We start from the raw sequence: 17,500 nt of genomic DNA, 5'->3' as shown, positions 1-17,500 counted from the left end.
GGTAACCATACGTTAACAAGTTGTTGCACTTGCCGGACGGGATATGAACCGTTCCAAACAGACGTAGCCGTGCTCTGTCTCGTGAAGATCGCGTATGGATACCCCTTGTTGGATGGACTTAAGGGGTTAATTACAGGTTTGATTACATTCGTGCCATTCGTGCGACAAAAATTGAAGGTAAAATTGAAGGTAAATCCATAATTACCAACCAAAGAATTGCAGAAAAAGTCAGTCGGAAGGAATTCGGCGCCTCGGAGCTACTACTTAGATGTATCCTTCACTAAATTATCTCATTATTTAAAAATAATTTTTTTTTTTATATCAAAAGAAGGTTTATGAAATTTATATTTTATTAATGAGATCATTACGTCATAGCCGCGGTGTCCGAATGGTTAAGGAGGTGGACTTAAAATCCACTGGGTTCTACCCGTGCAGGTCACATGGTTGTAACAAAATGTCATCGGAAAACAAGATAAGGTGATGATTTTGATGTTAATACTCTTTGGGATGACGAATTACTACCCAGGGAAGCGCATAAACTTGATATCCAGTATTTAATGGTTCAATTTTTGTTTTCTAAGGTTAGGTTAGGTTAGGTTAGGTGTTGTCAGTCACGTTATGGTAACAGGATGTTTTCTAAGGTTAGGTTAGGTGTTGTCAGTCACGTTATGGTAACAGGATGATAACTGAAATAATCGCGTAGTATATTGGTGTTAGATTTTATAGAATGTATTGTTGTCACAATGACAAATTGTTACAGAGCGGCATAAATTACTCTTATTTACTGTACTGCGTTTATGAAGCATTTCTAATGAAGTTTACGAGACTTCTGAATTTCAAACAAATGTAATGTAATGTACTGGTTTTTCAAACCAGTATTGTATCCAGTTTTTAACTAACATTTGGTGTATCAGAGATATGGATGTAGGTTCTTGTGGAGCTTAGCAAACTGACAATGTTGATGTTTGTACAGTTCTGAAGAAAACGTATTTGCAAATGTATTTGCAAATACATGAGCGATTGATTCTCCGAGTATAGGTTCTGTTGTGTACAGGTTTGGAAGTACCATCAAAATGTGGCTCAGAGAAAAGTGACACAAGGAACGTAGCAAGGTACATGCAAAGCATTTGCAATGGATGAGGAGTGTCTAAATCTATGACAGGATTGTTGAGCCGGCTTGTAAGTTATTGAAATGTATTCATATGAATTGTATATGTTTACTAATTGTATTCGTATGAATAAAGTTTTGAACATGAATTTCAGACGTTGAATGGAAAGGAAAGAAATGTTAAGATGAAACATATGCATAGGGTGTGTGTAGGAAGAAAATTGATAGGGCGAAAATTATGACGATACGAAAAATGAATAATAAGAAAAAGATTAGTGTAGGCTGATAGATGGATCGGAGTGTTTCGAGATGGTTTTGTCTTGTGCGGAGAATGGGAGATGATTGTGTAATTCTGAAGCATTGGTCTGACTAGGGAGCAGAAGACCTCTCTTTTGTAGAGGTGGTAAAGGAACAGAAAGGTGTTCGTACATGTGAAGCAAGAGATTGTGCATTACGATGTGAGTTACGCATTCTGTACATAGGGTTCGACAGACTGGTGAAGATGCCTCCGTGTAGATATATGAATTAGATGACATTTGGGTTAAGCCTAGATCCAGTAGTTTTAATCATTCTTTTTCTGAGCCATTCCCTACCAGGGGAAATGGCTTAAAATTTAAATACATAAAGAGCTGCGGGCAGTTTTTTTTAATGAAAATTATAACATGTTTCAGAGTCAAAAGAAAAAGTCGAGTTTTCAAAGATGCAATTGGATGTATTGTTTAGAAGACAAATTATTCACAACAGTTAAAATGCTTTAGTATGAAAACGAAGTTTGATTTGAAACATTTGATAAGCTGCCTTACACTTGTATAACTAAATGGCTAGCTATTCTATACTTAGCCTACATTTCTCAGAATAGCATCCGCGCCGAATTGACTGGTGGTGTTCGTGATAGAAATCAACTAGAAAGACAGAAAAATACAGCATCGTATCTTTGTTAGAAGTACTGGACTTTTGAAAACATTGTCTCTTTAGTAACTCCTTTAACCCAAAGTTGTGAAAATATTTGAAGGGAATGATAATACTGAAAATCTCTGCATCATTGTGCTTGGCACTTAAAACCTCCGATAACCTACAATCAAACAATTTTGAAATTAACTTAGGAGAACAGCACAGTTGTGAAAATCTTTTGAAAGGAATTGGAAAACTGTGAACAGTAGAATCTTCATATCTCTGCCAGCTAGAAATCATTTGATTTTTTCTTTCATTCATAAATTACAGCCGTCTTGTGCAAGAGTACAATTACCGTAAGTTTTTTTAGTAGTCAAAAAAAAAAAAATTTTTTTTGTCTCTCCCAACTCATTTTCTTTTTCCTCCCCTCCCCCTCCCCCCCACCTCCATCTCATTCCTCTCACTATTCATTCCTTTCCCCCGTCCCATTGGTCTGGCCATGAAAGGAAGAAGAAGAAGAAGAAGAAGAAAGAGAGAGAGAGAGAGAGAGAGATAAAAGGTGCCGTGACAATCAGCGTAAAAGGTGGCGTCGACAGTTGTAAGTCTTTATAGGGAAATACCCGATTAATGGGAGAGGTTTTGCACACACACACACACACACACACACACACACACACACACACACAGACGGTCGGGAATTGGAGGAAATTCCAGAAACTGCGACAGCAACAGGTCAGTGATCGCCGCATCATGAAGGTGCCTCGTCGTTTCCACGATTGCTCCGAAGGTTATTGTGTGTGTGCGTGTGTGTGTTTTTGTATGTGTAGGTTTTAAGATCATGTTGAGAGTGTGTTTGTGTGTTTCTAAGTATGAGTGCTAATTAATCTTTATTTTATCTCTGGGTGATCTGTGAATGAGACAAGAACTCTTCGTTAATTGTATTTTTGGATGGCAGCTGAGATCCTTATTATTATGATGTCATATTTTCTTTCACTGACTGTTTTATTATTATAAAGAAAAATATTGTAAAGCAAGAATACATTTTACTCATTTTGGGTTCCTTGTTTACCAGTCTATTTTGTTTTACTTTTATATTTTTGTTTGATTCCCGTTTGCTTTTTTCTGTTTGTATTATATTTTAAAGTATTTTTTTCCTTTTGGCTGCCTTGTTTATCAGTCTGATGTTTTATTCACACTTTTCGGTGGCTTTAAGTTGTTATTTTGATAAGGTGTTGAAAGAAAAACTTGTATGCTTGTGCCTTTTAGTTGTCCGTAAAAGAAAACTATTGTGCCGGCTTTATCTGTCCGTCCGCACTTTCTTCTGTCCGCCCTCAGATCATAAAAATTACTGAGGCTAGAGGGCTGCAAATTGGTATGTTGATCATTTACCCTACAATCATCAAACATACCAAGTTGCAGCCCTCTATCCTTAGTAGTTTTTATTTTATTTAAGGTTAAAGTTAGCCATAATCGTGCTTCTGGCAGCGATATACGATAGGCCACCACCGGGCCGTGGTTAAAGTTCCATGGGCCGCGGCTCATGCATCATTATATGGAGACCACCAAAAATAGATCTGTTTTCGGTGGCATTGATTATACGAATTATAGAAAACTCGATTGCTCCGGAGAAAATTCGGCGCATTTTTTACTTGTTTATTATTGGTTTTAGTTCATGATACAAAAGCTTTTGTTCTTATTGACGAGAGAGAGAGAGAGAGAGAGAGAGAGAGAGAGAGAGAGAGAGAGAGAGAGAGAGAGAGAGAGAGAGATCATTGTTTAAGTGAAATTAAAATGGCTTGTATAATATTTCCTTGTGTTAGCAGATCGGGGAGAGAGAGAGCGAGAGAGAGAGAGAGAGAGAAACTCTACTTGATAATGATGGTGGCACTAGCTCCAGTTATGGTGAAGATACTGGGCTCTTTTAGAGCGCCCGACAAACTCGAAACAGCTGTCAATTCAGCCCCTGTTACGAGCTGCCCTTGGGAGCAAGACCCCATGGTGGCTGTAAGTGCCAGATCTGACCTGACAATGACTTCGAGCCCCATCCAGTGGATGGTGCCATCCTCAAACTTTCTCATGTTCATATGGGATTGTTTAAGGTGCACCAGTCTGCTTTCGTTCAAGATACCTGGTATGAAACTTGCTACAGGCAGTAGTGGTCTGGTCTGAGCGGCCCTAGGTCAAAATAAGCCCAGAGAAGGCAGCAGGATTTCGAATAAACCGTTTTCTGTATTTTAGGGTTTCAAAGGAATTTTGTATGTTCTCTCAGAATCCGGAACGCACTTTTTTTTTTTTTTTTTTTTTACTTTGTTTTGGGATCTGAAACGAATTTTTTACCTTGAAAACCAGCAACGAAAATATATATATATATATATATATATATATATATATATATATATATATATATATATATATATATATATATATATACATACACAATACATATATATATATATACACATATACATATATACACATATATTTATATATATATATATATATATATATATATATATATATATATATATTTTTATTTATATATATATGTGTGTGTGTGTGTATGTATATATTCAACACTAAATTCTTTTGAGATTTTAATCGCTTTACTTTATAGGTATTTTGTCCTAATATGTATGTGTGTATCTGTGTATATGTACATGTATGTATACATATACAGTATATACACACATATATATATGTATATGTATATATACATATTACTTCAAAAATATCCTATTAAGTAAAGCGATTAAGATCTCCAAAGAATTTAGTGTTAACATCAAACCCTAATTTGCTTAACCTCGAACATGAGACATTACCCAAATATACTCGTAAGGGTTGTAACAAGCATTACTTGTGTGCTCTACTAGTGGCTGGTTCGGATTACAGAATAAATCAGTAGGTCATACGAGAGTAACTGAGCAGAGTCCGGTTCTTTTCAAGTGTCAGGTATGACGAGTGAAAAGGCAAGTCTCGTATGATCACGTGAATTATGAAAATGTAATCTTTAATCTACGTGAACTGGTTCAATATCAAAGTGAACTACACCTAATTATTATGTCGAAGATCATGCTCGTTTTTGTAGATGTTCGTTTTATTAAATATAAATGTAAACAGTTTTTTATCTGTTTATGAAATGATTAAAACCCATATCAGGTAATTTGATTTATTTATGCAATAAACTTGTAATTGTCTATGGAATAAACTCATTGTTACAGTCAATAAACGGGTTATATCAAACCTTTTAAATAGTGAAAAACTATATAATACTGTTCAGAGTAATCTCTTCAGTGTTTCTAAATGCTTGTATCAAACTGGCAACTTCAGACAGACTTCATGTTACGTACTTTCCTTGCGTTCTCCACTGTACCACAGACATAGGTCTAATAATCATGTCTAGAACTAGGCCGTGGGTCTAATCATGGTCTAGGTTAACTTCAGACAAACTTCATATCACGCACTTTCCTTGCGTTCTCCATGGGTCTAATCATGGTCTTGGCCGTGGGTCTAGTAATGTACTTGATAATTAATGTACTAGTACACGGACCGAAGTTGACATGAAGCCTGCCATCATTAGTGGAAAATACTCGAAGATGGTAGGTAATACATGCATCGAAAATCATTACACAAGCCGTTATCAGAGATGCTCAGATGTTGGAATCACGCGATGCTCTCTCTCTCTCTCTCTCTCTCTCTCTCTCTCTCTCTCTCTCTCTCTCTCTCTCTCTCTCTCTCTCTCTCTCTCACCAGTTTTAGACATTGTAGATATTTGAAAGCCATGATCATATACAGTAGTCTTGAAAGACTAGGTTTGAAACTAAACGGTAACGTTCGTATGGCGAAAAGTATGAGGTGCAGGTGGGGTAAAATTCGCCGTGCAATATCACCGAGTGGAGCAGATGCCAGAGAGGTACAAACGAGTCATGATCCTTTACTGAATTATCTGTAAAGATACTAAAGCACCAGTGTGTTATGTAAATAAAATTATAATTTTAAATAATTATTTGAAAATAGATCTTTGATAACAAAGAAACAGGTTGATAAAATTTATATTTTATTAATGAGAGTTTCCTGCTTCCTCAGGGCTGCGGTGTCCGAGTGGTTAAGGAGATGGACTTGAAATCCATTGGGCTCTGCCCGCACAGGTTCGAATCCTGTCCGCAGCGGTGGAAGTGTTTTTTATAGTTTTATGACATACATCACATGGTTGTATCAAGAGGTCATCGAAACGCAAGATAAGATGAGGTTTTTGATGTTAGTACTCTCTGGGATGACGAATTACTACCTAGGGAAGCAAAAAACTTGTTAATATCCACTGTTTACTGGTTGAATTCATGTTTCTAAGGTTTGGTTAGGTGTTGTCAGTCACGTTATGGTAACAGGATGATAACGGAAATAATCACGTAGTATTTTGGTGTTATATTTTATAGATTATATTGTTGTTACAATGGCAAATTGTTACAGAGAGCCATAAATTACTCTGTTAATTACTGGACTGCATTCATGAAGTATATCTAATTAAGTTTACGAGACTGTTCTGAATTTCAAACAAATGTAATATAATTTACTGGTTTTTCAAACTAGTATTATATCCAGTTTTTAACTAACATTTTGGTGTATCAGAGATATGGATGTAGGTTCTTGTGGAGCTTAGCAAATTGACACTGTTGATGTTTGTACTGTTTTGAATGTGTAAATACGGTTGCAAATACATGTGCGATTGATTCTCCGAGTATAGGTTCTTTTGTTTACAGGTTTGGAAGTGTCACGACTCACAGAGAAAACTGACACAAGGAAGGTAGCAGGGTATATGCAGAACATTTGTAATGGATGAGGAGTGTCTAAATGTATTATGGGATTGTTGAGCCAGCTTGTAAATTATTGGAATGTTAGTGTTGAATGCAAAGGAAAGTAATGTTAAGATGATATATATGCATAGATATGTGTAGTAAGAAAATTGATAGGGCAGACGATATGAAAAATAAATAACAAGAAAAAGATTAGTGTAGGTTGATAGATGGATCAGAGTGTTTCGAGATGGTCTTCTCTTGTGGGCAGAATGGAAGATGATAAGATGGTGAGAAGTGTGTAATTCGGAAGCATTGGTCTGACCAAGGGCAAGGGAAAGAGAAGGTCTGCTCACCTCATCCCCCCAAATCCCCCATGTAGGTGGAGCATTGTGTACCTCCTTATTGCGTCAGCAGGCGAATTGCCGTAATGAGCAGGTACCTCTAAGATACGTCATCGCCTACGTAGTTGCCCCAGGTGGGAGGCGACTCCACCTAATTGGGAAGACCTTGGGTCTGACTAGGGGGCAGAAGACCTCGCTTTTGTAGATGTGGTTAAGGAACAGAAGGGCCTTCATACATGTGAAGCAAAAGATTGTGCATTACATACTAGATATGTGTGACACATTATGTACATGGGGTTCGACTAACTGGTGATGATGCCCTCATGTAGATATATGAATTAGATTAGATGATATTTGGGTCAAGCCTAGATCCAGTAGTTTAAATCATTCTTTTTATGAGCCTTTCCCTACCAAGGGAAATGGCTTATAATTGAATACATAAAGAGCTGTGGGCAGTTTTTTTTCATGAAAATTATAACATGTTTGAGAATCAAAAGAAAAAGTAGAGGTTTCAAAGATGCGTTTGGATATATTGTTTAGAAGGCAAATTATTCACAACGGTTAAAATGCTTTAATTATGAAAACTTGTATAACTAAATGGCTACCTGTTCTATACTTATATTTCTCAGAATAGCATCCGCGCTGAATTGACTGGTGGTGTTCGTGATAGAAATCAACTAGAAAGATAGGAAAATACAGCATCATATTTTTGTTTGAATTACTAGACTTCTTGGAAACAGAATGCATCTTTAGGAACTCCTTTATCCCAAAGCTGCGAAAATCTTTGAAGGGAATGATAATACTGAAAATCTCTGCACCATTGACCCTAGTAGTTAAAACCTCCGATAACCTACAAACAATCAATTTTGAAAATAATTTAGGGGAATAGCACAATTGTGAAAATCTTTTAAAAGGAACTGGAAAATTGTGAACTGTAGAATCTTCATGTCTCTGCCAGCTTGAAATCATTTGATTTTTTCTTTAATTTATAAATTGCAGCCGTCTTGTGCAAGAGTACATTTACCGTAAGTTGTTTTAGTAGCCCAAAAAAAAAATTATTTGTCTCTTCCAACTCATTTTCTTTTTCCTCCCCCCCCCGCCACCTCCATCTCATTCCTCTCACTATTCATTCCTTTCCCCCGTCCCATTGGTCTGGCCATGAAAGGAAGAAGAAGAAGGAGAGAGAGAGAGAGAGAGAGAGAGAGAGAGAGAGAGAGAGAGATAAAAGGTGCCGTGACAATCAGCGTAAAAGGTGGCGTCGACAGTTGTAAGTCTTTAGGGAAATACCCGAATTAATGGGAGAGGTTTTGCACACACACACACACACACACACACACACACACACACACACACACACACACAGACGCAGTTCGGTCGGGAATTGGAGGAAATTCCAGAAACTGCGACAGCAACAGGTTATTGATCGCCGCATCATGAAGGTGCCTCGTCGTTTCCACTATTGCTCCCAAGGTTATTGTGTGTGTGTTTGTGTAGGTTTTAAGATCATGTTGAGAGAGTGTGTGTGCGTGTTTCTAAGTGTGAGTGTTTTTGTAAGCGAGTTTTTGATTAAAATTTTCTTTATCTCTGGGTGACATATGAATTAGACAAGAACTCTTCGTTAATTGTATTTTTGGATGACAACTGAGATCCTTAATTTTATGTCATATTTTCGTCCACTTGATTGTTTTGTTATTATAAAGAAAAATATTGTAAAACAAGAATACATTTTACTCATTTTGGGCTCCTTATTTACCAATCTGTTTTATTGTATTTTTATATTTTTATGTTTTATTCCCGTTTGTTTTTTGCTGTTTTTATTATATTTAACAATATTTTTTTCCTTTTGGCTGCCTTGTTTCTCAGTCTTTTGTTTTATTTCAACTTTTCAGTGGCTTTAAGTCATTATTTTGATAAGCTGTTGAAAGAAAATCTGGTCTGCTTGTAGCTTTTAGTTTTCTGTAAAGAAAACTTGTACCGGCTTTGTCTGTCCGTCCCCACTTTTTCTATCCTCCCTCAGATCTTAAAATCTACTGAGGCTAGAGGGCTGCAAATTGCTATGTTGATCATCCACCCTCCAGTCGTCAGACGCACCAAATTGCAGCCCTCTAGTCTCAGTAGTTTTTATTTCATTTAAGGTTAAAGTTAGCCAAATCGTGCATCTGGCAATGATAAAGGCAGGCCACCACCGGGTCGTGGTTAAAGTTTCGTGAGCCGCGATTCATGCATCATTATACGGAGACCACTGAGGATAGATGATCTGTTTTCGGTGGCCTTGAGTATACGATGTACAGAAAACTCGATTACGCCGAAGAAACTTCGGCGCACTTTTTACTTGTTTATCATTGGTTTTAGTTCATGATACAAAAGCTTTTGTTTTTAATGATGATCGAGAGAGAGAGAGAGAGAGAGAGAGAGAGAGAGAGAGAGAGAGAGAGAGAGAGAGAGAGAGAGAGGGGAGAGAATCCAATTGCAGTGAAATTCAAATGGCGTGTATAATATTTGCTTTTGTTAGCCTATCGGAGAGAGAGAGAGAGAGAGAGAGAGAGAGAGAGAGAGAGAGAGAGAGAGAGAGAGAGAATTTAATCCCCAATGAAGACAGTCCACTGTCCTTTATCCACTATTCATATTTTGCCTAGAGAGATAGCCTTTTATGTAAGGCTTAATCATATGTGTGTGTGTGTGAGAGAGAGAGAGAGAGAGAGAGAGAAACAGTCTACGTCCTTTATCCACTAATCATATTTTGCTTGAATAGAGAGGTCAATAAAATACAACACGTAATCCTTTATTCACTATTCATATTTTGCTTGAATATAGACGTTAATAGCTTGCATACAAAACGTAACCTTATGTAACCTTATGAGAGAGAGAGAGAGAGAGAGAGAGAGAGAGCAGGAAAAAAAGTCCCATCGAACCGAAAGTCAACTGGCCTCTGTCACATCACATTATTGTCGCCCGAGTGCCTGTGGCCACACAGATTATCTCTTGTGTTGGGCGAAAGAATTTTCGGGGGTCTTTTTTTTTAATTTTTTTGCTCTTTTATTTATTTTTGTTTGTCAGGAATCTTCTGGGATAGAGTGATTCAGATGCGGCGTTTCCTGCTCTCTCTCGGTTCCTCTGTTAGCTTGTATTTGGCTTTCACTTTTTCTAGTGCTTTTATTTTTGTGAAAGTTGTAAAAATTGATTAATGTTTAGTATCCATTGTATTTTTGACATTTTATTATTTTCTTTGCTAGAGCTAACCGCACAGGCATGCAGTTTGGGTATATATTTATTCCACATTTATGTTCAAAATGACGTTTTCTCTTGGGGTATATATTTATTCCACATTTATGTTCAAAATGACGTTTTCTCTTGGGGTATATATTTATTCTACATTTATGTTCAAAATGACATTTTCTCTTGGGGTATATATTTATTCCACATTTATGTTCAAAATAACATTTTCTCTTGGGGTATATATTTATTCCACATTTATGTTCAAAATGACGTTTTCTCTTGGGGTATATATTTATTCCATATTTATGTTCAAAATGACATTTTCTCTTGGGGTATATATTTATTCTACATTTTTATTCAAAATGACTTTTCTCTTGGTTTTTTCCCTTTATGTTCAAAATGACATTTTCTCTTGGGGTATATCCAGCACTTATCAAAATGACATTTTCTGATTGCTTTTATTCCACTTTATGTTCAAAATGACATTTTCTCTTGGGGTATATATTTATTCCACATTTATGTTATTCCCTTTTCTTGGGGTATATATTTATTCCACATTTATGTTCAAAATGACATTTTCTCTTGAGTTTAAATTTATTCTTTATAACAAAATGACGTTTTCTGTTGTTTATTTATTCACATTTATGTTCAAAATGACGTTTTCTCTTGGATTTATTCCACATTTATGTTAAAATTTTTCTCTTGGTGGATGTATTTATTCACTATTTATGTTCAAAATGAGTTTTCTGATATTTATTCCACATTGTTCAAAATGACGTTTTCTTGGGTATATATTTATTCCACATTTATGTTCAAAATGACATTTTCTCTTGAGTGTTATTTATTCCACATTTATGTTCAAAATGACTTTTCTCTTGGGGTATATATTTATTCCATATTTATGTTCAAAGATGAGTTTCACTTTTATATTTATTCCACATTTAAAAATGACATTTTCTCTTGATATTTTATTCCACATTTATTTCAAAATGACATTTTCTCTTGATGCATATTTTATTCTACATTTTTATTCATGGGTTTTGTCCCTTCACCTTCTCTTTAGCACTATTCAGTTGCTGAGTGCTTTTCTCATGGGATGAGCTAGGGATTCCAGATTGCCCAGGAATCTCTCCCATTATATTTTGACGTGGGTTTAAATTCTTCATAACAGGCTGTGTTTTGTTATCATCCTTTTCGTGTTGGATATTGCTGTTAGCTTGGTGGATGTATGTTCACTACTGAATCCTCTTTTTAGCTGACATTGTTCAGGTATATGGGTGTGTGTGTGTGTATGTGTGTGTGTGTAGTGTTAGCTAAACGAGGTGTATCTTGGTCCTGGTAATCTACTGAAGAAAGAGATGGTCTCACTTTTGAATATTAGGATTAAAAAAGAAGAATTTTTAAGGCATTCAAGGTCTTCTAGATGCAATTGGACCATGTTTAATCATGGGTAGAAATCCCAAAAATTTAATATTCAGTTCGTGCGCTTTTTATGGGATGAGCGGGGGAGGGGGGAACTATATATTTTGACGTGGGAAAGGGGCAACTATCTTTATTTTTGAGGTGGGGAAGGTGGCACTTACCTCTATTTTTGAGGTTGGGAAGGGGGACAACTACCTCTATTTTTGAGGTGGGAGAAAGGGGGACAACTACCTCTATTTTTGAGGTGGTGAATGGAGACAACTACCTTATTTTTGAGGGTTGGGGAAGGGGGCAACTACCTCTATTTTTGAGGTGGGAGAAGGGGACAACTACTTCTATTTTTGAGGTGGGGAAAGGGGCAACTAACTTTATTTTTGAGGTTGGGGAAGGGGGCAACTACCTTTATTTTTGAGGTGGGGGAAGGGGACAGCTACCTCTATTTTTGAGGTTGGGGAAGGGGGGACAACTACCTCTATTTTTGAGGTGGGGAAAGGGGCAGCTACCTCTATTTTTGAGGGTGTGAATGGAGACAACTACCTCTATTTTTGGGGTTGGGGAAGGGGGACAACTACCTCTATTTTTGAGGTTGGGGAAGGGGGGACAACTACTACTATTTTTGAGGTTGGGGAAAAGGGACAACTACCTCTATTTTTGAAGGTTGGGAATGGGGAGACAACTACCTCTGTTTTTGAGGTTGGGGAAGGGGGACAACTACCTCTATTTTTGAGGTTGGGGAAAGGGGCAATTACCTTTATTTTTGAGGTTGGGGAAGGGGGACAACTACCTCTATTTTTGAGGTTGGGGAAAGGGGCAATTACCTTTATTTTTGAGGTGGGGAAGGGGGTAACTACCTTTATTTTTGAGGTTGGGAAAGGGGGCAGCTACCTCTGTTTTTGAGGTGGAGGAAGGGGGCCTACTACCTCTAGCTTTGAGGTGGAGGGGGTTATACTTCTATTCTTCATACACAGGTCCTTTTTATAATACATTTTTGTTATGTTACCAGATAATACCAGAATTATCACTTGATACGTTTGATATTTGAGCTTGAAATGTATCAAAGTTGTACCTTCTCAAAAGAGTGAAGGGTTTCAAGATATATTCCACAAATCCCGCGGTAATGATCGAGACAAACTGACAATGACTGACAGTCAGATTGACAGGAGCAGTCAGGGAATCACGTCGCGCAACTGAACTTTCAGTTTCGTGAAGACCACGCCCGTAATTACCACTTGTACTCCCTAAATGCCAACGCCGAAAATAACTCCTCTTCCTTCAGCGAAAAATAACTATGGTCATCTCCCTCTCACGCCGGTGACGTCCTTAATACGCAAACGGTGGCATTTTAACTGACGCTGTCATGTCAGTTGAAAGAAAATATCAGAGTTTGCTCTGCCATTCCCCCCAGACGGCTGTCTGGATGAAGTTCTGACGGATCCGGGAATTGTAGCCGTTCGCTCTTCCGCCACTGTTGTATGATTGAGTGATGTTTGGGGTGGTTTTTTCGTTACTTTTTAATGGTGCTTACGTTGGTCTTTGTAATATTGTAGTGTAAGACAGTCCTCCACGTGTGTGTGTGTGTGTGTGTGTATACATATACACATATATAATATATATATATATATATATATATATATATATATATATATATATATATATATATATATATATATTTATATATTTTTTTTTTTTTTTTTTTTTTTTTTTTTTTTTCACGTATAATGAAGACGAAAATGAGTTGATACCATAGTTCCATTAATTATCTTCCCTCAAAATACAGAATTTACAAACTTGAAAGCAAATAATAAAATTATTGATAAAAAGAACTATTTTAAATAAAGCAACTTTTTACCGTCACGAAACCCAAAAGACTAAAACCAAACGGAAAAATAAAGGTATGAACGCGAAGGACAAAAAAAAGGAAAAAAAATTAAGCAATAAAGTCAGGAACAGAAGACCAACTACTTAATATTTGAGTAAGTTGGTTGATACTTAGTTATTCACGGAGGAGGACCAGTGGCTTGTGCTGCAATTTCAGAATCATTGCATGACATTTGTGAAATGTCATATATGTCATTATATGAAATTTATCTTTCTTAGCAGTGTCCTGATATTGGAGAACTCCTTACTCCGAGTACAGACTATTCTGTGCCTGACTCCGTTATTTCATATTTCAAGGCTTTAGGTTTTGTATATCAGTTGTGCGTTTCTGCTATAACCAAAGGGATCTGACTCAATTCAACAAATGTGCCTGAATAATTTTTTTAGCTGATTTAAAATTTTGTGATTTATTCATTTAGCCTTAACTGAACTGAATATAGTATTCAGGCCAAAGGCCAAGCACTGGTACCTGTGAGGCCATTCAGCTCTGAAACGGAAATTGACAGTAAAAAGGTTTGAAAGGTGTAACAGGAGGAAAGCCTCAAAGCAGTTGCACTATGAATCAATTGTTAGGAGAGGGTGGAAAGTAAGATGGAAGAAAGAGAATACGAAAGGAGGTACAGTGAAAGGAATGAAAGGGGTTGCAGCTAGTGGCCGAAGGCACGCTGCAAAGAACCTTAAGTAATGCCTACAGTGCACCGCATAAGGTGCACTGACGGCATTACCCCCCTACGGGGATTTAGCCTTAACGACGAAACTGTACCTAAACGTTTCCAAGGAAAAATTATATAAATAATATTCTTTTACGCCTCAAGAATGACTTAATTAGGTAGCATGAAGTTCCTGAAAGACGTTTTCATATAATAAAAGCTAAGCTATATAAAGTATTATTGGGCACATGTAAACTCGAAAGCAATTGACTGGTTAGTTTGTGTAAAGTGATAGTGTAATCTCGGAAGCAATTGACTGTTTGGTTTGTGTAATGTAATCTAGAAAGCAATTGACCGGTTGGTTTGTATAATGTAATCTGTAATCTCGAAAACAATTGACTGGTTGGTTTGTGTGATGTAATCTGTAATCTCGAAAGCAAGTGACTGGTTGGTTTGTGTAATCTACTCTGTAATCTCGAAAGCAATTAACGGATATATATATATATATATATATATATATATATATATATATATATATATATATATATATATATATGTATGTGTGTGTGTGTGTGTGTGTGTGTGTGTATGTATGTATGTATGTATATATATATATATATATATATATATATATATATATATATATATATATATATATATATATATATATATAAATTTATAAATTATTAAATATTTTTTCATTAAGAAAGCAAAGTTCGTCTGTCCTCCAAGATGCTGCATAAAGACAAAATCCCTCTTGGCGTAGGTACCCCGACCTTGACAACAACCGTAATTAATTACACCTTAAGATTCTTGAAACGCTTTATTGGAATAACAAAGACCTCTTGCTCATTACGCTGGGATGCTTTCACTGACATCCTTTGATAACTGCTGCCTCTTTTTTTTTCCCCTTTCTACTGCGATTTAATTGGCAGGTTTATTGAATAAAAGCAGGAGACTGAAAGGACGTCTTGTGATCTTGATAATTCCTCATACCATTCAACCTTTTCTTTTCACTCTACATCGTCCAGTTCTCATGTTTATCATTTCCTTCCTCATTAATTTTTTTTCTCCTCTTTCCGTTTCCTTAAGAGAGGAAGCGAAAGAATTACTGCAATTCTTGTAATGGAATTTTGCTTTATAATATTTCACTAATGGAAGGATACACACACACACACACACACACACACACAGAGAGAGAGAGAGAGAGAGAGATTGAGATTTTGTAGTTTGTAGTGAATGTTTATGTATAGCACTTCGTGAGAGAGAGAGAGAGAGATTTTGTGGTTTGTAGTGAATGTTTCTGTGTAGCACTTTGTCTCACACACACGCAGAGAGAGAGAGAGAGAGAGAGAGAGAGAGAGAGAGAGAGAGAGAGAGAGAGTGTTACATTTAACAAATCATCAAGATCAAGCAACGTCACAATACGTTATCACTAAGTAGTCACTAAGGAATTGGAGGTTTTGCCCCTCGGGAATTTCTTTAGACAAAAAAAGGTTAAGAAAGGTTAAGAAATAAATTAAAAAATAAAAAGAAACAAGCACACAAAAAAAAATCAAACAAACAGATATACCGCGGTGGGAACGTGCTAGGTATCTCAATCAAAGTCTCAAAAACTTGTCTTAATATGCTATTAACCGAAATAAAAAAAATGGAGGAGGAGGAGTGAGGTACTCAGGACCTTCTGGCGTCTTGTCATAAGAGTCAATTTCATGTAACCGAAGCCTACATCAGCGAGTTAGGGCTAACAAGCCATTCTCGGCTTTATAATCTTTTGTTGGCCTTTTTTTATCTCTCTCTCTCTCTCTCTCTCTCTCTCTCTCTCTCTCTCTCTCTCTCTCTCTCTCTCTCTCTCACTTCATTGTGCTCTGTTGCAACATTCCTTTGGTTTCATGTGTATTGACGTTACTTTTCATCATTGTTCCTTTGGAGAGATATGTTCGGTATTCGTCAGTCATCGCCACACACTCACACACACACACACACGCACACTATATATATGTGTGTAGATGAAATCAGTCATCATTATTCATTTGATCTCCATCCGATTGACTGTGTGTGTCTGTCTTATGGTCCATTTAGTGTTAATGAATTGTGTGAATGTTCATGCATTATTTCTCCGTATATTTTCTTTTAGCTCGATTTTCAAGCAAAGCCAAATCATCCATATTCCACAGACCCTTCAGTACCTTTTCCGCGGGAAAATCAAGTAATTCTAATTGTTTTTTTTTTTTTACTTTTGTAATGGATTTAAAAGGACAAGAGACGAAATTCATGCTTTAAAAAAATGGAAATAAATTTCTGTCTTTTTAAAGATAAATTAGAAATGTGTAAAGGGTAAAACAGTGGAGCAGATAGTTATGAACAAGGGGTTGAGAGAGAGTGAGCGAGAGATAGGAGACTCAATGAATTTTAATACGAACAAGGAGGAGATATATTAGTATTAATTGACTGTTGTAATTTTGAGGCGATTGCTGGTTATTTACGGCATTTATAGCCTCTCTCTCTCTCTCTCTCTCTCTCTCTCTCTCTCTCTCTCTCTCTCTCTCTCTCTCTCTCTCTCTCATTATTTGTGCAGATTGATTAATAATAGAAAATGCTGTGGATTATTAAATCTCGTAAAAACCTTAATCGTTTCTTACCTTAGCCCCTGTTCGCCGTAGGCGGGTAGCGCCATCAGTGCACCTCACGCGGTGCACTGCAGGCATTCTTTGCAGCGTTCCTTCGGCCCCTAGCTACAACCCCTTTCATTCCTCGTATTGTACCTCCGTTCATATTCTCTCTCTTCCATCTGAATTTTCACCCTCTCTAACAATTGTTTCACAGTGCTAGTTTTCCTCCTGTTAAACTTTTAAACCCATTTGACTCGCAGTTTCCATTTCAACTCTGAATGACCTCATAGGTCCCAGCGCTTGGTCGTTGGCTTAAATTTTATATTCCATTTCTTAGGGCCTTTTTTATCGTAGTCAAGTATTCCTCTCTCTCTCTCTCTCTCTCTCTCTCTCTCTCTCTCTCTCTCTCTCTCTCTCTCTCTCTCATATATATATATATATATATATATATATATATATATATATATATATATATATATATATATATATATATATATATATATATATATATTAAATAGAGTCCAAGTCCCTTGGGTTACTGTTTATTGTAGTTCAAATGTGCCATCTCTCTCTCTCTCTCTCTCTCTCTCAT

At 36.6% G+C, this 17,500-nt stretch overlaps 1 long non-coding RNA gene and 1 other non-coding gene across 2 annotated transcripts in view; both read left to right on the top strand.

Annotated features, from left to right (window-relative positions):
- Nucleotides 1-17,500, top strand: part of LOC136851446 (uncharacterized) — a 651,038-nt gene that overhangs the window by 98,591 nt on the left and 534,947 nt on the right. The gene's annotated exons all lie outside the window — the stretch shown is intronic.
- TRNAS-UGA (transfer RNA serine (anticodon UGA)) lies at nt 6,084-6,165 on the top strand. The gene has a single exon. It is a non-coding gene; the product is annotated as a tRNA-Ser (tRNA).

Source organism: Macrobrachium rosenbergii, chromosome 23, assembly GCF_040412425.1.
Source record: "Macrobrachium rosenbergii isolate ZJJX-2024 chromosome 23, ASM4041242v1, whole genome shotgun sequence".
In the NCBI taxonomy this organism is placed as follows: domain Eukaryota; kingdom Metazoa; phylum Arthropoda; class Malacostraca; order Decapoda; family Palaemonidae; genus Macrobrachium; species Macrobrachium rosenbergii.
This window is presented reverse-complemented; position numbering and strand designations above follow the sequence as displayed.